General features: G+C 41.3%; 1 non-coding gene across 1 annotated transcript; it reads right to left on the bottom strand.

The window, feature by feature from the left end:
• Positions 1 to 16,395: 16,395 nt before the first annotated feature.
• On the bottom strand, positions 16,396 to 16,502 carry LOC120268079. The gene has a single exon (XR_005538748.1). It is a non-coding gene; the product is annotated as a small nucleolar RNA R71 (small nucleolar RNA).
• Between the last annotated feature and the right edge of the window lie 3,097 nt (positions 16,503 to 19,599).

Genomic DNA, 19,599 nt, shown 5'->3' with positions numbered 1-19,599 from the left:
GGGAATAGGGATTATCACTTGGAATTCCTAGAGCTTCAAGTAACCCTACATGTTGTGAGGTGTCAAGAGTATCCCTTTCTATCGGGGCATAGTGTACAGGTTAGTCATAGTTGACCTTAGGTTTCGGACCGTGTGTCTCTGCATGAACATCGATATGGTCTACAAGGGGGTTTTACCTATGGATTGCATGCATTTACTTTTGATTTCATTGTTGATTGTGTATTACTCCATGGAGAGCTAAACCCTTAGTGGGTGCTTGGACTTGTAAAGCCTAGTATGATTTTGTTTCATTAACACTTATTATGTTTCTTTAATTGATGTTTTAATTGAGTTTCAACCTTGAATGCTTGTTGAATTTTGTTTCCCTTACCGTAACACCAGGGTTGAGAATCTAAGGATTAAACAAAGCGAGGTTGAAGAGGATCAAAAGGGTGAGTTGAGAGGTAGCGGAATGTCCCCTTTTCCTTCTTATGTGATTTATCCTACCTCCACATTCAAAGAGTTCTTTGCAGTCATGGTAGAGTGAAGTGCTAAGAGACAAACTCCACTGGGGCTTAGTTGTGCAAGTAACAGAGTGAAGTGTTAAACTAATCCTTAGCGTTGGGGCTTAATTGTGACTAGGGATCTTTCACCTGGACCAAAGGGTTAGATCTATATTAGGGAATAGGGATTATCACTTAGAATTCCTAGAGCTTCATGTAACCCTACATGTTGTGAGGCGTCGAGAGTATCCCTTTCTATCGGGGCATAGTGTACAGGTTAGTCATAGTTGACCTTAGGTTTCGGACCGTGTGTCTCTGCATGAACATCGATATGGTCTACAAGGGGGTTTTACCTATGGATTGCATGCATTTACTTTTGATTTCATTGTTGATTGTGTATTACTCCATGGAGAGCTAAACCCTTAGTGGGTGCTTGGACTTGTAAAGCCTAGTATGATTTTGTTTCATTACCACTTATTATGTTTCTTTAATTGATGTTTTAATTGAGTTTCAACCTTGAATGCTTGTTGAATTGTTTTTCCCTTACCGTAACACTAGGGTTGAGAATCTAAGGATTAAACAAAGCAAGGTTGAAGAGGATCAAAAGGGTGAGTTGAGAGGTAGCGGAATGTCCCCTTTTCCTTCTGATGTGATTTATCCTACCTCCACGTTCCAAGAGTTCTTTGTAGTCATGATAGAGTGAAGCGCTAAGAGACAAACTCCACTGGGGCTTAGTTGTGCAAGTAACAGAGTGAAGCGTTAAATTAATCCTTAGTGTTGGGGCTTAATTGTGACTAGGGATCTTTCACCTGGACCAAAGGGTTAGATCTATATTAGGGAATAGGGATTATCACTTAGAATTCCTAGAGCTTCATGTAACCCTACATGTTGTGAGGCGTCGAGAGTATCCCTTTCTATCGGGGCATAGTGTACAGGTTAGTCATAGTTGACCTTAGGTTTGGGACAGTGTGTCTTTGGATTTCCACGACTCATTAAATTTCAATAAGGATGTATAATACTAGTCTTGCACCTGAAACAATAGTCCTAGGGTGAGCATTATCTGGGTACCCCATTTTACTATCGATTTCCTCTCCTTATTCCTTTTGCTTATTTTCTTTTGTTTTTGCTTTTATTTGCATTGACAATTTGAATCAACATCACAACAAGGTTTTCACTATAGTTATGTAGCAATACCTGTGTTTCTGAGCAACTATTCACTGTGGATTCGACTACCCACTCACCTGGGTATTTTATTACTTTGATGACCCGTGCACTTGTGGTACATATAGGCAAGGGTTGTGGCACCTTCCGATGAGTGTTTCTTATCTCCATATTCCCTAGATTCCATGCAACCATATTTGGTGTGAGGCGTGAGATTGAGAGATTTCTCCGTTGGGGCCTAGTAGGGTCTTAAGGATCTTTTGCCTAGAAGTGGCGTTAGATCTATCTTTAGGAATCAGTTTCACTCTTAGGTATCCCTAGAGCTTATTACAGTCATATGGGGTGTGAGGTGTTCAGATCAAGCGATTTCACCACCGGGACCTTGTAGGGGACTAGTACTGGTGGCTTGGAGGCAAGGGCCGGTTGTTCTTGGATTAACTCGACTCATTCAACTCAGTTTAGAAGCATTTAGCATGTCTTGAGCTTCATTTTAAATCCTAGGGGGAGCATTGCCCATGTACCTCATCTTTATTGATTGAGATCTTCCTTGCTTTTTATTCTTCATTGCTTGTTTATTGATATTGTTGTAATTAGTTCACTTCATCACAAACAATTGATTTTGACTAGATAACTAAGAATTGGTTACTACTAATACTTCTGTTCCCTGTGGATTCGACTACCCACTCACTTGGGTATTTTATTAGTTTGACACCCATGTACTTGCGGTACACACATGCAATTCTGTAGTGTCAATGGTGTCGAAGGCTCGCCGGATCTGTGCCATCGAGCTGCTTGATGTGTTCCTTGAGCACAACCTTCTTCTCCCCTTGAGTTCTTTCTCTTCAAATCATCTTACAATCTGGTGATGGTGATGGAGAATGATGGAAATGATGACGGAGAATGGTGGAGATGATGGTGGAGAAGGATGGAGGAGATGGTGGCCAAAGTCCCTTCTTCAAATGCCCTAGTTTTAGTTATATGACTTCAAAATAAATGAGTTCTGCCCGTGAGTTTGCGGCTGGTGTGCGGGTCACACACCAAGCCACATAACTCTTTGTCTCCTCTATGCGGGCCGCACACTTGCCGCACACTATTATAGTGGAATTGTTATAGTGAAATTGCTACAGTACGCCGCTATAGTAACCACTAGTACAATAATCAGCCTGAAAATCCACTCATTTCTTACCCACAACCTGAGGATGCGTGTGAGCTTTAATAAATTCTTCTATTTATGCCGAAACATGCTCATTCATGCATGAGATGATGCTCTGATTTCCTGAAACAATAGTTACAAATAAAACACGTAAAGGGCATCAGAGTCATGGAAAAATGCATGAAAGTGCATAAAATATATATAATAAAAGTCATGTATTTAGAAACTTGTCATTGGTTGTTTAATTGCTTATAGGAGGTGAAACTTCAAGCAAGGAAAAAGAGCTGGTGTAGTAGTGACACCAGAGTTTATAGCTCACCAAGTTTGTGAGTGGGAAGTTACTAAATAAAGGATTATAAATCATGCATGTTTTCTTAAGTTCACATTTCATTCTTGTCCTTGAGTGATGACTTATTTTACTTAAGATTTTTAACTGCTTTCTTTGATTTTGTGGAAGTCATAGTTAAATCATGATTTAGCTATTCCCCATAATTTCACAAGAGCATTTTATTATGTTTGGAAATCTTACTATTGATGAGATATTTCATAAGGATGTTTTCATGGAACTTGATATTTTAGTTATGATGTTAAATGAGATGTGCAAACTATATTGAACTTCATTCGAATGATGCTATATTTGAAGTATATCTTCAAGGATTGTTGATAAATTGATGTTTCTTGATTAAAAATGTTTTCATTGAAAATGGTATGATCAATTTGTGCACTATTGGAGTGAAAGTTGTATATGTGAGAATTTATGACCTTTTGATGAGAGTTATACTGCTGTGTTGATGTATCTATTGAACCTACGTGTTGAATATAATTTATTTGTTTTGATGTTGACATTGGAGTAGAGCTCCAGTACTTACTGCAGTAAATGATAGAGTTTGCATGGGTTGACCTAGTTGGGGTAGCGTGGAGTACTTAGATGAGGTATCACCCTTTCAGGAGACATGTAGAGAGCCTGAAAGTTGTGCAAGTTTGGGTACCTAGACCAAAGCCAAGATACACATATCTTGGTGGCTTCTGACCTAACCAAGGCCAAGGTTAGGGATGGGGGTTTTCAAGGCTATTTGGGATACTATCGATTATTTTGAATTGTTGATTCATCTATTTCTAAACATTCTGAATTATGACCTATTGAAAGGAATGTTTGAACTTGGATTTCAGACTTGTATGAATTCTTAAATAATTTCAAAAGGTTTATCATGCATTTCATTGAGGATAGTTTAAACTCTTATGTTATTCTTGCTATTTAAATTATCTTCATTATTGTGGGAAACATTGTATTTGATATTGTATTTTTTTTATTTATACATTTGTGAGCTATAGTCCATGTTTAGCACCTCACTGAGTAACTAAGTTACTTACATCCCCTCCCCAACCCCTTTTTTCTTCCTCCTAGGTGATAGCACAGCGTATGGGTGAAAGCATGAAGTGCTTGGCAAGTGTGATGTTTTATTCCCATTTTGAGTTGTGTATGTTAATTTATTTCCTTGTCATGTATTTTCAGGGATCTACTAGGATGTTGTTAAACACTATTATGTATTTCTCTTCTTTGAATATGGTTGTATGTCAGTTTGGTTGAGGTTTTGTATGAGGGATTTTACCCCTATGTTTTGGAGTTGTTTTTTTTTGTTGGTGTTATGGTTATTATCACTATCTTATTATGACCATTGTATTTTATACCTTGGTGTTAACTTGTTGATCAACTATAGGAGGATTGATGTATTTATTTATTGTTGAGTTATTCTTCATGATTATATATGTACTGTACAGAGAACAAGTTAGCCTTACGACAATTCAGGATTGAGGTAGGGTTGGATCTCAACTTGGTTGTCATGATGGTATGTCATATGTGGGACCCGCAAAAATGGGCCGTGGTAGCGTGAACCTCAAACTCTATAGAAGCTTAATCGCTTCCTTGGGCATGAGTTATTTCTTCATAGCTATTATGCCTTGTCTGAATTGAACTTTCTTTGTTTAGTTGAATTAATCTGGTGGAGTTGTTGAGTTCATGCTATGGTGCTTCTCTAACGGACATAGAGGGAGAAATAGATGGATCATGCTCCACTACTAATAAGTGCTTGTTTATAAGTATTACTAAGTATACTTTTCTTGCATTGAACATCACTTTTATCAGATTTTATGGCTTATTCGTGTGTATTTGTGTTTTTTTGTGCATTTAAGATTATAGAGGCAAGTTTTGAAGAATGGAAGCAAAAATAAATCATGGATGGAATTGCTGAGGAAACTCATGGGCCGGATAAGGATCAAGGCACAAGTTGTGCTCATAGACATGTGGGTGTGTGCCAACCTCCCAAATGTTCAAGCGAATACACAAATTGGAGGGGCACAAAGGCAGTCACACTCATATGTTCTGATGAGATCCACTAGTGTATGGATTATAAAGTAATACCTCTCACGCATGCATGAGAGGGTCGTATTCCCAAGGGTCCCAAGAGCTTCTATTACTTTCCCCTATACGGCATTATCTAGTCTACCAATTATATGATTAAAACAAGATAAGGAAAATAACAAAGAGAAAACTATAAACACATGGACTAAGGCTCACCACATAAGCATACTAAGGGAGCAAGTAACAACAAAAGTTTGAGGTCCCCGGGCGAGGATCCCCTTGGGACTACCAAAGCTAGAGGGATGCTAGAATTACAAAGGCAATGATGGATGGGCCAAGAGACATCCAAAAATAGGTTTCCCCGATGGTTACAGTGATAAGCCCTAATCTGATACAAGTATTGGGTCGGAATCACTTCCCCCTAAATTCTCCTATGATTGCATTAAGTAGCGGGATCTCTCTAATTAAGGCTGATACTCGACTAGGTATAGCCCTAATGGTTGGAGAGGTATGAAATACCCGATGGTCACTGCGTATTCATACATGAATCCCTTCTAATCCGAGTGTATCTAGTACAAGGGCAATGGTCACGCTACCATGTACAACCTAAAAATTGAAATACAGAGTTCTCATACAAATCAACACATCAAAGTTCACAAGGCTTAAACCACAAACCACACAAATACCATAAATTTAAATCAAAACATCCACAAAAGCAAGTTCATCCCAAGGTTCACTGGATACATGTTGACCTTAGGAATCTAGTTCATCATCAACATAGGAGAAGGTATAGACAACAATGAATGCAAGATAAAGCACATAACAACTCCTGTAAGATAAAGACTAGAAGATTGTGATGAGAACTTTTTGGATCCACGCCAGCAAGCTCCATGATGTTCTCCCTTGAGTGTAACCTTCTTCTCCTTTTGGTTTGCCTCTCATATTTGCCATCACCCGCAACCTTGAAGCCCTAGATGATGATGGTGGAGAATGGTGGCCAAAAGTCCCCAAAGATGATGCCCTAACCCCCTTTAAAGATAACTCTCATGATATCTTACGGGTGGCCTCATAGTCATAATACTAGCCTTGAGGTCACTCAGAAAATGGGCTGAAAAAATTATTAATTTGCTAAAGTACCGCTATAGTAAAACCACTACAATAACACTGCTACAGTATTGCAGCTTTCGGAATTGCTCGCGGTTGACTTCACGGCCGTGAGGTTGCCCATAAGGATTTCTAGACTTAGGATTTTAACATAGTCTTCATGCTTCAGACTTCTACAATGTTGCTACAGTGTTGGTCCCGAAAACACCATTTTCGGTGTCGATTTCTTCTCAAATTGCATTGTTGAGCTCACCTAGCTTCCTTTATGCCTGAAACATGAAATTAATGTTTGAATTTTCCATGCTTTATGGTTTTAACTAGAGGAATGATGTCTCCTAAAAAGTGCTTGTGTGATAGGAATGCGAAGTTGACACGTGTCCGAATATGCGTGTAAACAGCAAGTGCATGGGTGTCGAAGTAATAATTACCCCGATGAGTGGGTAGTCGAATCCACAGGGAACAGGGCTACTAGTACTAACTTCTTCTCTGCTTTATAACCTATTGATAAATGGAAAGGTGTGGTGATCTAATGTGCGAAGAAATGAATATCGGAGACGAATATGCTAGGGTTAAATGGATGGAGATCTCATTCAGTAAAAGTGGGGTATTCGGGCAATGCTCCCCCTAGGATTCAGGTATTAGGTACTGAATAAGCAAAGTGTTTCTATGATGAGTAAGTTAAGTCATGGAAATCCAAATATAATTGGATCCGGCCTCCCGATCACTGATACTAGTCCCATACGAGGTGCCGGTAGAGAAATCGCTCAATGTCAACACCTCACACCACATATGACTGCAAATCACTCTAGGGATTCCAAGAGGTGTATCCGATTCCTAAAGATTGATCCAACCCTAATTCCCGGCGAAGGATCCTAACCCCCTAATAGGTCCTGGCGGAGAAATCTCTCAATCTCACGCCTCACACCAAATATGGTTGCATAGAGCTTAGGGAACGGAGATAGAATACACTCAATCGGAAGGGAGAGGGGACACTCCACTATCTCATGACTCACCCTCTCAACTCTCTTTAACCTTGAAGTTCTAACTCTAATGGAGACCTCTCTCACATCAAAGTAACAAATCATGCAAATCCAATCAACCACAAGGATTAATTAAACAAGCAAGCAATGAGAATACAAGATTAAAACTTAATCAAACTCAGATTAAATGGAAACACTAAGTAAATCCACAAAAGATGAGAATCCTAGGGTTCACAAGACCAAATACCCTCTAGGGTTTTAGCTCTCCATGGAGCAACATACAAAACACAGCATCAATGAATGAAAGTACATTAAAACCATAGAAATAAAACCCCTTATATATGAACTGATGGCCTTGATGGAGAGCTTCGACGTCTTGAAGGACCCACTCCAAAGCTAGGTTCACCGGTGGTTTCCTTGATGCTATGATAGAGGAGGAATCGATCAAAGTTGGTGACGAAGCACCTCCAAAGCGGCAAAGACCTCCTCTCCAAACCCTAGCCGTCTCACCCCTCAAGAGCCGCACAAAAGATGATAAAGAATAGGGCAAAACAGCTATTTATAGGCCTTAGATCGCGTCTGTCACGTTCCCTCACTCGCCCGTGTGGATTTTCCACGCGGCCACGTGGGCTGCAGGAATTTCCATGCGGGCCCGTAGAATTTCCACGTTCCCTCACCCCTCAAGAGCCGCACAAAAGATGATAAATAGTAATTTTGCTACATTACTGCTACAGTGAAATCACTACATTACAATTACTACAGTACTTTTCACAAAACGCGATCCAAACACTCTTCTCTTGAGGCCACATGTCCGGGCACACGTCAATGTGGTAGGCTATAAAAATTTTCTTCAACAATGTATCTTTTAGAGGTCTTGCAATCTTCGCAAAGAGAAGGAACATGATGACGTGGCTGCCTTTGTGCCCTTCCAACTAGTGAATTGACTTGAATCTTCTTGGAAGTTAGCACACATCTCCATGTTTATGAACTCCTCACGTGTCTTGGTCCTTGAATTGAGCAAAAACTCCCAACATTGTGTCTTTATAGCCTATCTTTGCTTCCTTTTTACTCTTCAAGGCATTCACAACCTATATGCATAAAAGAACACCAAATACACAATATGAGACATAAACCTTGGTAAAAATGATGCTCAGTGCATGTAAAACATATATAAAAATATGTCTACTCAAGCACTTATCAGAAGTATTCTGATTGCTTCCCCGCAAGTGTGGGATCGCCAAGTAATACCTCGCGTGAAGACGCGAGGATCGTATTCCACGGGGCTAAGGATCTCCCATTACTCCTTCTCAAGCTATTATCTAGCCTAAGATGTCAAGTGATGGATTTTTACTCTACTAAATGTAATTAAAGGTAAAATGAGATTATGACCAAATTAAAGAGAACAAGCAATAAGCAAGCAAGAAAATCAATGAGATGCAAAGGCCTATGGATGAGGATCCCCTTGAGGGGTTATCATGCAACATGGATGATGATCTAAAGATGCAAGGGTAAAATGGACCATGAGATTCCAAGATTAGAACAACCCCAATTTCTCTGCGATTGAACCCTAATCCCATACAAACATAGATAGGAATTTTTTCCAAATCAACATTCCTACGATTGCATTGAGTATGAGGAAATCTCACTTAGGATTAAACCTACTCTTCTTCGGATTAAACCTACATGGAGGGCTACCAAACACCCGTTTTCTCGGGGTGATGATACAAGTATCCCCTTCTAGTCCATTCATGATCTAATACATGCAAGGAAGTCACATCTATATGCATCACTCTTAAAAGAGCTACGGATTTCTCCTTAGTGTAGCACTTAGAATGAAAACAATGCATTAAATCTCAAAATTACCCAAGCATGGAATTAACAAGTTATCATCCAACATACATGATAAAACCCCCCAAGGTTAACCAGCACCCGGTGGCCTTGGGGGTCTAGTGTGTCATCATCCCACAACAAGCAATACAACCAAGCAAAACATGAAACAAAAGCATAAATGACATTCCCTAGATGAAATGGTGAAGGAGGAGGTGAAGAATGTGCCGAATGACGCTTTCCCCGCCAAAGGAGTGCCAAGTGACGCTTCCTCTAGCCGCGGATCTCCTTCCTTCAAATCGTGGTAAATCTCCCCTTGAATGATGTTGCCTTCTTTCCTTGAGAGTCTTTGACCTCAGGCTTGAATGATCTTCTAGCTTCCTTGCCCTTCTTCTCCTTCCCAAGGTCACCCAAAATCTCACAAGTGATCTCCCCAAAGTCGGCCAAGAAAAGGTCTAGCCAAAAGTCCCCTTTTTCTGCCCTAAAAGTTGGTATTTATACCCCCCGAGGCATACGGGTCATATGGGGGTCGTATGTGGGTCGTATAGCACCCAAAAACCCTAGATTCGTGATCCATACGGGGTGCATACGGCCCCCATACTAGGTAATATGGAAATCTGGGCAGACACTCCAAATCAATCCGCTGCTACAGTGCATACGGCCCCCATACTGGGTAGTATGGGGGTAGTATGAAAATCCTGTTTTCTTCTCTTTTCGCCCAAATGATATCTTCTTGTTCTCCATGGCTTCCTTATGCCCTACAAAGCAAATAATAGACGATTAAGCGCAAAACGAGCATCAAACCTGACAAAATACATGCAAAGTGAATATGATATATACATGAAAACATCTACATTTAGACACTTATCAAATATCCCCACACTTAAGCATTGCTTATCACCAAGCAAACAACTCATGAAAAACAAAGAGACTGAGAAGTGGGTAAATGCATTACCTCTGGCGTCAAGTAAATATAAGACTCTAAAAGCAATGGACAATGATACATAGATGTTGAGTCATAGTCAATAAGCATAATCAAAATATCATGTCTCACCACTTATATGTTTGTGGCGTGTAAGTGAATCTTATATCTCATACGGCTTGATCTGGTCTAGCCTAAGGACTTCAATCAATACAGCTCTAGATGCTAATCACTCCACTTACAAAGATTACTAAGTCTTAAACTACTAAGTGCTACTTCAATGGCCAAATAAGATCCTTCTAATTCTATACCTTGAAACTAAGTCCACTTTCTACTCAAAACCTTTGGTAGATACTCAAAAAGATCACCAGGTTTTATTTTCATTTCATCATTCATTTCCTTTTTTTTTTTCAAGACCGACTAACGTAGACTGCAAGAAAATCATTTTGAAATCTTTCTGGAGGGTGCATATGCTGGTTAGGCACAAGAGCCACCCAACTACTCGATTATAGTCCACATAGACGCATTCATGCTTCAATAGCAGAGGAATACTGACATAGACTCATTTTTTTTATTTTTTTTATTTTTTTTCATTTTTTTTTCATTCACCCTAGATCACATCTTCAGAGTACACTACATGCCACAAAATTAGGATTAGCTCAACAAGACGTAGAAGTTCTTAAGAGTCCAATGAAGAAAAGAACTTAGTGTTCTAAGGCCAAGTACTCAAATTAGTGTGTTACACATACAAGAGAGTTAGAGAGTAGTCACATTGTCTATTCCCAGGGCATCAACAAAAAATTCAGTGCGCATGACAATACTAGGGGTAAAATAGGATTTAATAAAGCATAGAAACAAGTAACTCACATCAATCATTAGTCCAAGCTAAAAGAATCTTACAAGAATGAACAAAGCCATCATAGGTAACACTAGCATGTAGCAAATGATCCTAAAACATGAAATACACCCATCCCCACACTTAGTGTTGTACATTGCCCTCAATGTACACTAATCATGAAAAATATGCAAGATGAAGCAATGCAAATAATAAAGGAGGGTGAAAACGAACTCCCCGGTTCAACTTGTGCTCGTCGGGAGGTAGGACGTGAGAAAATGTGTGGTGAGCAATACATGTCCCATCCGACATCCATTAAAACCAGGAAAGCCCACCAAATTCCCTTAATGCCGTGCGAGGCAAAAAGGGGACATCATCATTCCACAAAGATTTAAAAATACAAGCACAAGGGGAAAACTAGAGAGTAGTCAACAAAAACACAAAGATGAAAATAAACTAAAGTTCGACAACACAAGTCGGTAGGGTAGAACCATGCCAACTTGACAAAATACAAAACAAAGCAAGCAAAAGTAAACAATATTTGTCCAAGCTCCAACAAGCTGCTACTCATCACAATCTGGTAGCACAATGTTCCAAATGGTTTTGTTTTCAGTCTATCATATCTCTCTCGATGATGGGATAACTTGAAGACGGGCTCATCGGGTGTAGAGGAGGGCCCGGTGGTCCTTGGGCGCTTGGAGGCGAGCCGTTTTGTGTTAGGCATCCCTAAAATGAAGATAAACTTTGTTCAAGCTCATAGGGATACAAGATAAAGCAAAATAAAATGCTAGAGGTAGAGGAAACACATGAAAAATCAAATTTTTAAGGTCATAAGGCCGTATGGGGGTCGTCTGGTCACTATTCATGCGGCAAGAGTCTCCCCTATATTCAAAGCATCGAAACGTTTTTACATAAAATTGAAAGAAAATTCATCCATGACATTCACATCATTCAAACCAAGCAAAATGCTAAAGAAATCCCACACAAAATCTCAAAGAATGCCCAAGAAATGAGAAAGATAAAACTAGGGCATAGAAAAAGCATACTGACGAAATCTTGAGAAAACAAGCTTTAAACTTGGGGAAAACCACTAGATCGACGTCTCAAATGAATGAGGAGAAGATTTAGGAGGAAAAATGAGGAGATTTGGCTAAGAAATGAGTGAGAAAGAAGAGAGAAAATCGGTGGAAAAAGAGTGAAAAGGAGAGAATGGAAGAAAGAGAGAAAAGGAGAGAATGGAAGAAAGAGAGAGAGAGAGAGAGAGAGAGAGATTATATGGGGGGCCCGACCCATACGGCCCCCATACTGCCCCGTATGGGGGCCGTATGGGCCAAGAGGCCCTCTCGGCCGAGGGGGCCTCCCGTCGCAGACGGCCCCGTATAGGGGCCATATGGGGGCCGTATGGGGGCCGTCTACGATGGCACAGAGCCTCTGTGCTCATCTCAGACGGCCACCATACGGCCCAGTAAGGCCGTATAACTATTAAAACAAATTAAAACTTCGAAAACCTGCCCCAAATGATGAAAAAAATGATATAGCAAGCTCGAAGACTGATTGCTTCCCCGCAAGTGTACGGGATCGCCAAGTAATACCTCGTGTGAAGACACGAGGATCGTATTCCACGGGGCTCAGGATCTCCTATTACTCCTTCTCGATCTATTATCTAGCCTAAGAACACAAGTGATGGGTTTTACTCTACTAAAAGTAATTAAAGCTAAAATGAGATTAGGACCAAATTAGAGAGAACAAGCAATAAGCAAGCAAGAAAATCAATGAGATGCAAAGGGCTATGGATGAGGATCCCCTTGAGGGGTTATCATGCAACATGGATGATGATCTAAAGATGCAAGGGTAAAATGGACCATGAGATTCCAAGATTAGAACAACCCCAATTTCTCGGCGATTGAACCCTAATCCCATACGAACATAGATAGGAATTGCTTCCAAATCTACATTCCTACGATTGCATTGAGTACGAGGAAATCTCACTTAGGATTAAACCTACTCTTCTTCGGATTAAACCTACATGGAGGGCTACCAAACACCCGATTTCTCGGCGTGATGATACAAGTATCCCCTTCTAATCCATTCATGATCTAATACATGCGAGCAAGTCACATCTACATGCATCACTCATAAAAGAGCTACGGATTTCTCCTTAGTGTAGCACTTAGCATGAAAACAATGGATTAAATCTCAAAATTACCCAAGCATGGAATTAACAAGTTATCATCTAACATACATGATAAAACCCCCCAAGATTCACCAACACCCGGTGGCCTTGGGGGTCTAGTGTGTCATCATCCCACAACAAGCAATACAACCAAGCAAAACATGAAACAAAAGCATAAATGACACTCCCTAGATGAAATGGTGAAGAAGGAGGTGAAGAATGTGCCGAATGATGCGTTCCCCGCCAAAGGAGTTCCAAATGAAACCACCGGTGAAAATATGAAATTCTTGTTTTCTTCTCTTTTCGCCCAAATGAAAATATGGAATTGGGAAGTTCACCTTGTTAACATCTTTTCTTCTCTCGTTTGTGCCTTTGATCTTGGGTAAGTTATTGTCATTTTCTTATGCTTGCTATTGAATTTCTCTTTGGCTCTTATCCGAACACGGTCACTGTGATCCTAGCACAACCGTGTCTGGCATGAATTTTCATCTTCTGAACTAAATTGTTGTACTTTTTCTTTGCAACTAATGTTAAGCAAGAACAACACCGGTGGGTATTCTAAGAGACCTAGGACTGACGCATCATCATCTAGTGGGGAGTATCGGCCCAGGCTCTATTCTCAGGTTTATATCGAGAGATATGCTTGTCTCTCTCGTCGGCATTTTCGACAATCGAGAGAAATTGATTGGGACGTCCTGCGAGAGATCGGGCTAGAGGCTGAGGTGTGGAATTTATTGTGTTTGGGGCATGGATACAGTTGTTTCAAATCACTGACAACACCTATTAGTAGCTGGCGCTCGAGGTGTTATCCACGTTTGAGTTAACCCGTGGTACGATCGCATTTCACCATGCATATTACATTCAGTTTTGGGTCTTTGGTGCATGATAAGTGCTTGTGCGATATGAATGCGAAGTGTTCATTCCTTATATTGAGCATTACTTTTCTCAGGTTTTTACACTAATATGTGTGTTTTTATGTTACTTTTATGTAGGTAGGGTTGTGAGGCCGAGTATGAAGAAAATCGGCCAATGTGGATCATAATGCACCTATTTTGGAGGAAATCTTGCTAAGGTTCAAACGCGAAGACATAGGTCAGGTGTGAGATGCTAGAGTGTGTGCCAACCTCCTTGCATTCGAGTGAGCACATCCATTTGGAGGGGCACAAAGGCAGTCACACTCGAGCATTCCTATTTATGCACATAAGAACGAGAGCTCCACCAACATGTATATCATTGAAGAAGCAAGTGATTCACGATGTAAACGTGTGCCCGTTTGCATAACCCCGATGAAAATATGGAATTGGGAAGTTATTCAGGTCGAAGGATGTAGCAACACTGTAGCATATACTGTAGCAGCACTGTTCACAGCCAGCCGAGAAATCAGGGAAACAGAGAATCCACATGGGCGTGTGGAAATTATCCACGGCCGAGTGGAAATTCTGCACGGGCGCGTGTACCGTCCATGCCCGTGGAGTCACCCGAATCCAGCCCTACTTAAAGCCGATTCAGCCCCGATTTTGGTATTCTTTTCTCCATCGTTTCCCCAACATGAGAGAGGGCTTTCGCTAGGGTTTTGAGCGGTATTGGCTAGGGTTCTGTAGAGGTTCTACGGCTCCGACATCGCGCGTCGTTTGGAAGAAGGTTATTGGGAGATCTTTCATCGGCATCGATCCGCGCGAGGTGTATCCTAGGCCGGACAAAGGATCCCTTTCGATGAGTAGAGGACTCTCCACAAGACCATCGACACGACCATCGAGGGGGTTTCTTTATGGATTCATTGCTTTTACATTCTGTTTCTTTGATTATACTTAGCTCCATGGAGAGCTAAATCCCTAGTGGGTACTTGGGTGATTGTGAACCCTAGGATGTATTCGTTTCATTGAACTTCTTTATTATGCTTTCAATAAATTGATGTTTATTGTGAGTTCCAACCTTGAATGCTTGATTGTATGAACATTTCCCCTAGAGTAACACTAGGGTTGAGAGTTCTAGTTGGTAACCTTGTGAGTGAGTGACACACCACGAGCGTTAGACAAAGCTAGGTTGGAGAGGGTTGAGAGGGTGAGTCAAGAGGTATAGGAGCGTCCCCTTTCCCCTCCGATGTGATAGATTCTACCTCCGTTCCTCGAGTTCTTTGCGGCCATAATAGCGTGAATGGTCTAAGGGATGAATCTCCGCTGGGGCTTAGTTTTGCATGCAACGGAGTGAAGCGTTAAGAGGATCTTAGTATCTTGGGCTTAATTTTGGTTAGGGACCTTCTTCCTGGACCAAAGGGTTAGGGACCTACAGCTCATTGCAACTTTATTCGAGTGCGAGGTTGAGAGGTTATTTAATCTATCCTCCGGGACATGAATAGAGTTAGGCATAGTTAACCTTAGATTTGGGACTATGTATGTAAGGATTTCCACGACTCACCATTGCATTGATTAGGAAGCATAATAGAGAGTTCTTGCACTTGAAGCGATTATCCCAGGTGAAGCATCATCCGAGTACCCCATCTTTATGGATTGCCTTACCTTCTCCTTACTTTTGCTCTCTTACTTGTTGCTTTTAATTGTTGAGAATTGAATCATTGTCACACTTATCATTGTTGATATTCCACATAGCTAAGAATCGAATTAAGGGTCTTTACTCCCTACTCCCTGTGGATTCGATACCCGCTCACCCGGGATTATTACTTCGACAAACCCATGCACTTGTGGGATATACGCAAGGGGATCTTGTCAAGTTTTTGGCGCCATTGCCGGGGAGCTAGGCGTTTAGAGATACTTTGCACTTTGTTTTCTTAGCTATTTCACCACACATTCTTATTCATATCTTCTTATTCTATCATCGTTCTGATTGTCTTTTTCTTTCTTTTTGGTGTAGCTCCAGGTTATGACCCGAGGGATTCCATCAATATTGATTGAAAGAGACCCTGAGCTTGAACGTACACTTAGATGAAAAGGGAAAGAACCTGTGCAAGAACACCATAATCTAGCTGATTTGGCAGTATAAGGATCTGAAAACATGGCAGAAGAAAATGAGCAACAACGAACACTATCCGATAATGCCACACCTTCAGTGTTGGGGACACAATCGAGTATTGTGCGTCCCCCAATTACAGCTCAGAACTTCGAGCTAAAGCTGGCATTCATCCATATGCTGCAGCAGTCTGCACAATTCAACGGTTTGGCCGATGAGGATCCAAACAGTCACATAGAGAGCTTCCTCGAGGTATGCGACATGCTGAAGATAAATGGTGTGACGGATGATGCCATCAAATTGAGAGCCTTTCCATTTTCCTTAAAGGGGAGAGCAAAGCAGTGGCTACACTCATTACCTAGAGCATCAATCACTACATGGGAGGAGATGGTAGAAGCTTTTCTAGCCCGTTATTTCCCTCCCGAAAAATCAGCAAAGCTTAGGAATGAGATCTCATCCTTTGTGCAGTTGGAATTGGAGTCTCTATTTGAGACATGGGAAAGGTTCAATTAACTCCTGCGAAAGTGTCCGCAACACGGATTCCCAGAGTGGATGATTGTTCAAACCTTCTTCAATGGTTTGAACCCGAGTACAAGGCAACTCTTGGATGCAGCGGCAAGAGGTACCTTAGGTAGCAAGACCCCCGATGAGGCTCGTCAATTGATTTAGGAAATGGGGTTAAATAGCTACCAGTGGAATGCTAGGGAGAAGAAAAAGGTGGTCGGTCTCCATGAAATTGATGCGGTAACTTCATTGGTGGCCCAAGTGGAGAGTTTGAGTAAGAAGCTAGATCTTATAGCTTTGAATAGAGTTGGGGCCGTGACCAATTGCACCGGTTGTGGTGGAGGACATGCTTCCTCCGATTGCCCAATCATCATTGGTGATGTTTCTTCAGTTGAGAACGTTGACTTTGTAGGTAATGGCATGAGACCTCAAGGGAATCCATACAGCAACATCTACAATTCAGGTTGGAAGAATCATCCCAATTTTTCATGGAGTAATCAAGGACCACAGAAGACCTTGTGGCCATCGGGTTTCCAACAACAACAACAAGCCCCTCATGTGGAAAACATAATTTCAGGCTTGGAAACCTGAATGACGGATTTGGAGAAGCACTTGGCTAGATTTGTTCAATCAGCAAATACAAGGTTTGAATCAGTCGAGGCTACACTTTGCAATCACACCGCCTCCTTGCATAACTTTGAAAATCAGGTGGGGCAAATTGTGAAGTCTCTCTCCGAAAGGCCACATGAAAGTTTACCAAGCAACACAGAAACCAATCCTAGAGAACATGTGAAGGCGATCACTTTGAGAAGTGGTCGTGAGGTTGAAGGAAGGCTTTCGAGTAAAAAGCCGAAAGAACATGCACCCGAGGTTGTAGAGGTTGAGGAGGGAGTAAACAAAGAGAAAGAGGTGGCACCCCCACCATTCAAGCCAAGAATCCCTTACCCCTCTAGATTGAAGAATGACCAAGGGGATGAACAGTTGATAAGTGCTTGTGTGATATGAATGCGAAGCATTCTTTCCTTATGTTGAGCATTACTTTTCTCGGGTTTTTACATTAATATGGATTACTTTTATACTTTTATACAGGTAGGGTTGTGAAACCAATTATGAAGGAAAAAAGCCAATATGGATTACAATGCACCGATTTTGGAGAAAATCTTGCTAAGGTTCAAACGCGAAGATATAAGTCGGGTACGAGATGCTAGAGTGTGTGCCAACCTCCCCGTATTTGAGTTTGCACAACCATTTGGAGGGGCACAAGGGCAGTCACACTCAAGCATTCTAACTTATGCACATAGAACAAGATCTCCATCAACTTATCCGTCATTGAAGAAGCAAAGCGATCCATGGTATAAACGTGTGCCCGTTTATGTTACCTGGATGAAAAGTGGATTCGGGAGTATTTTTGGCATAGCACTGTTCAGAACCGGCCGAAAATGACAATTTCAGAGAATCGACACGGGCGTGTGGAAATTAGCCGCGCCCATGTGGAAATTCCGCACGGGCGCGTGTACCGTCCACGCCCGTGGAGTCGCCCGATTCCAGCCCTATTTAAAGCCGATTCAGCCCCGATTTTGGTATTCTTTTCTCCATCTTTTCCCCAACTTGAGAGAGGGCTTCGACTAGGGATTTGAGGGGTATTGGCTAGGTTTTTGGAGAGGTTCTATGGCTCAGACATCGTGATTCCATTAGGAAGGAGGTTGGTAGGGGAGCTTCGATCGAGGCGTATCCTATACCAGATGAAGGAATCCTTAGACGACGAGTAGAGGACTTTCCATAAGACCATCAACACGACCATCGAGGGGGTTTCTTTATGGATTCATTGCTTTTACATTCAATTTCTTTGATTGTACTTAGCTCCATGGAGAGCTAAACCCCTAGTGGGTACTTGGGTGATTGTGAACCCTAGGATGTACTCGTTTCATTGAACTTCTTTATTATGCTTTCAATAAATTGATGTTTATTGTGAGTTCCAACCTTGAATTCTTGATTGTATGAACATTTCCCCTAGAATGACAGTAGGGTTGAGAGTTCTTGTTGGTAACCTTGTGAGTAAGTGACACACCACGAGCGTTAGACAAAGCTAGGTTGGAGAGGGTTGAGAGGGTGAGACGAGAGGTACAGGAGCGTCCCCTTTCCCCTCCGACGTGATAGATTCTACCTCCGTTCCTTGAGTTCTTTATGGCCATAATAGAGTGAATGGTCTAAGGGATGAACCTCCGCTGGGGCCTAGTTGCGCTTGCAATGGAGTGAAGCGTTGAGGGATCTTAGTATCTAGGGCTTAATTGTGGCTAGGGACCTTCCGCCTGGACCAAAGGGTTAGGTCTATAATTAGGAAGTGATTTATCACTTGGATTCCCTAGAGCCCATTGCAACTTTATTCGAGTGCGAGGTTGAGAGGTTGTTTAATATCTCCTCCGGGACATGAATAGAGTTAGGCATAGTTGACCTTAGATTTAGGACTATGTATGTAAGGATTTCCACGACTCACCATTGCATTGATTAGGAAGCATAATAGAGAGAGTTCTTGCACTTGAAACAATTTTCCTAAGTGAAGCATCATCCGAGTACCCCATCTTTATCGATTGCCTTGCCTCCTCCTTACTTTTGCTCTCTTGCTTGTTGCTTGTAATTGTTGAGAATTGAATCATTATCACACTTATCATTGTTGATACTCCACATAGCTAAGAATCGAATTAAGTGTCTTTACTCCCTACTCCCTGTGGATTCGACCCCGCTCACCCGGGATTATTACGTCGACAAACCCGTGCACTTGCGGGATATACGCAAGGGGACCTTGTCAAGTTTTTGGCGCCGTTGCCGGGGAGTAGGCATTTAGAGATACTTTGCACTTTGTTTTCTTAGCTATTTACCCTTCTTTACCGTTCTGATTTTTCCTAAAAAAAAAAAATAATAAAATTATTTCACACTCTCTTATTCTTCCATCATTCTCATTTATTTTCTTTTGTCATGTCTTACTTTTTCTTGCAAGGATTTTAAATGATGATGACCTAGTCGTTGCTCTACATTTGCAGGTTGAAGCTCTGAGTGAAAAAGTTGATAGAATTTTAGCTTCACAACAACAGAACATTCCATGTTACGACGTATATCATCCAATTGAAGTGGGCTACC

Source organism: Dioscorea cayenensis, chromosome 8 (genome assembly GCF_009730915.1).
Source record: "Dioscorea cayenensis subsp. rotundata cultivar TDr96_F1 chromosome 8, TDr96_F1_v2_PseudoChromosome.rev07_lg8_w22 25.fasta, whole genome shotgun sequence".
NCBI lineage: Eukaryota > Viridiplantae > Streptophyta > Magnoliopsida > Dioscoreales > Dioscoreaceae > Dioscorea > Dioscorea cayenensis.
This window is presented reverse-complemented; position numbering and strand designations above follow the sequence as displayed.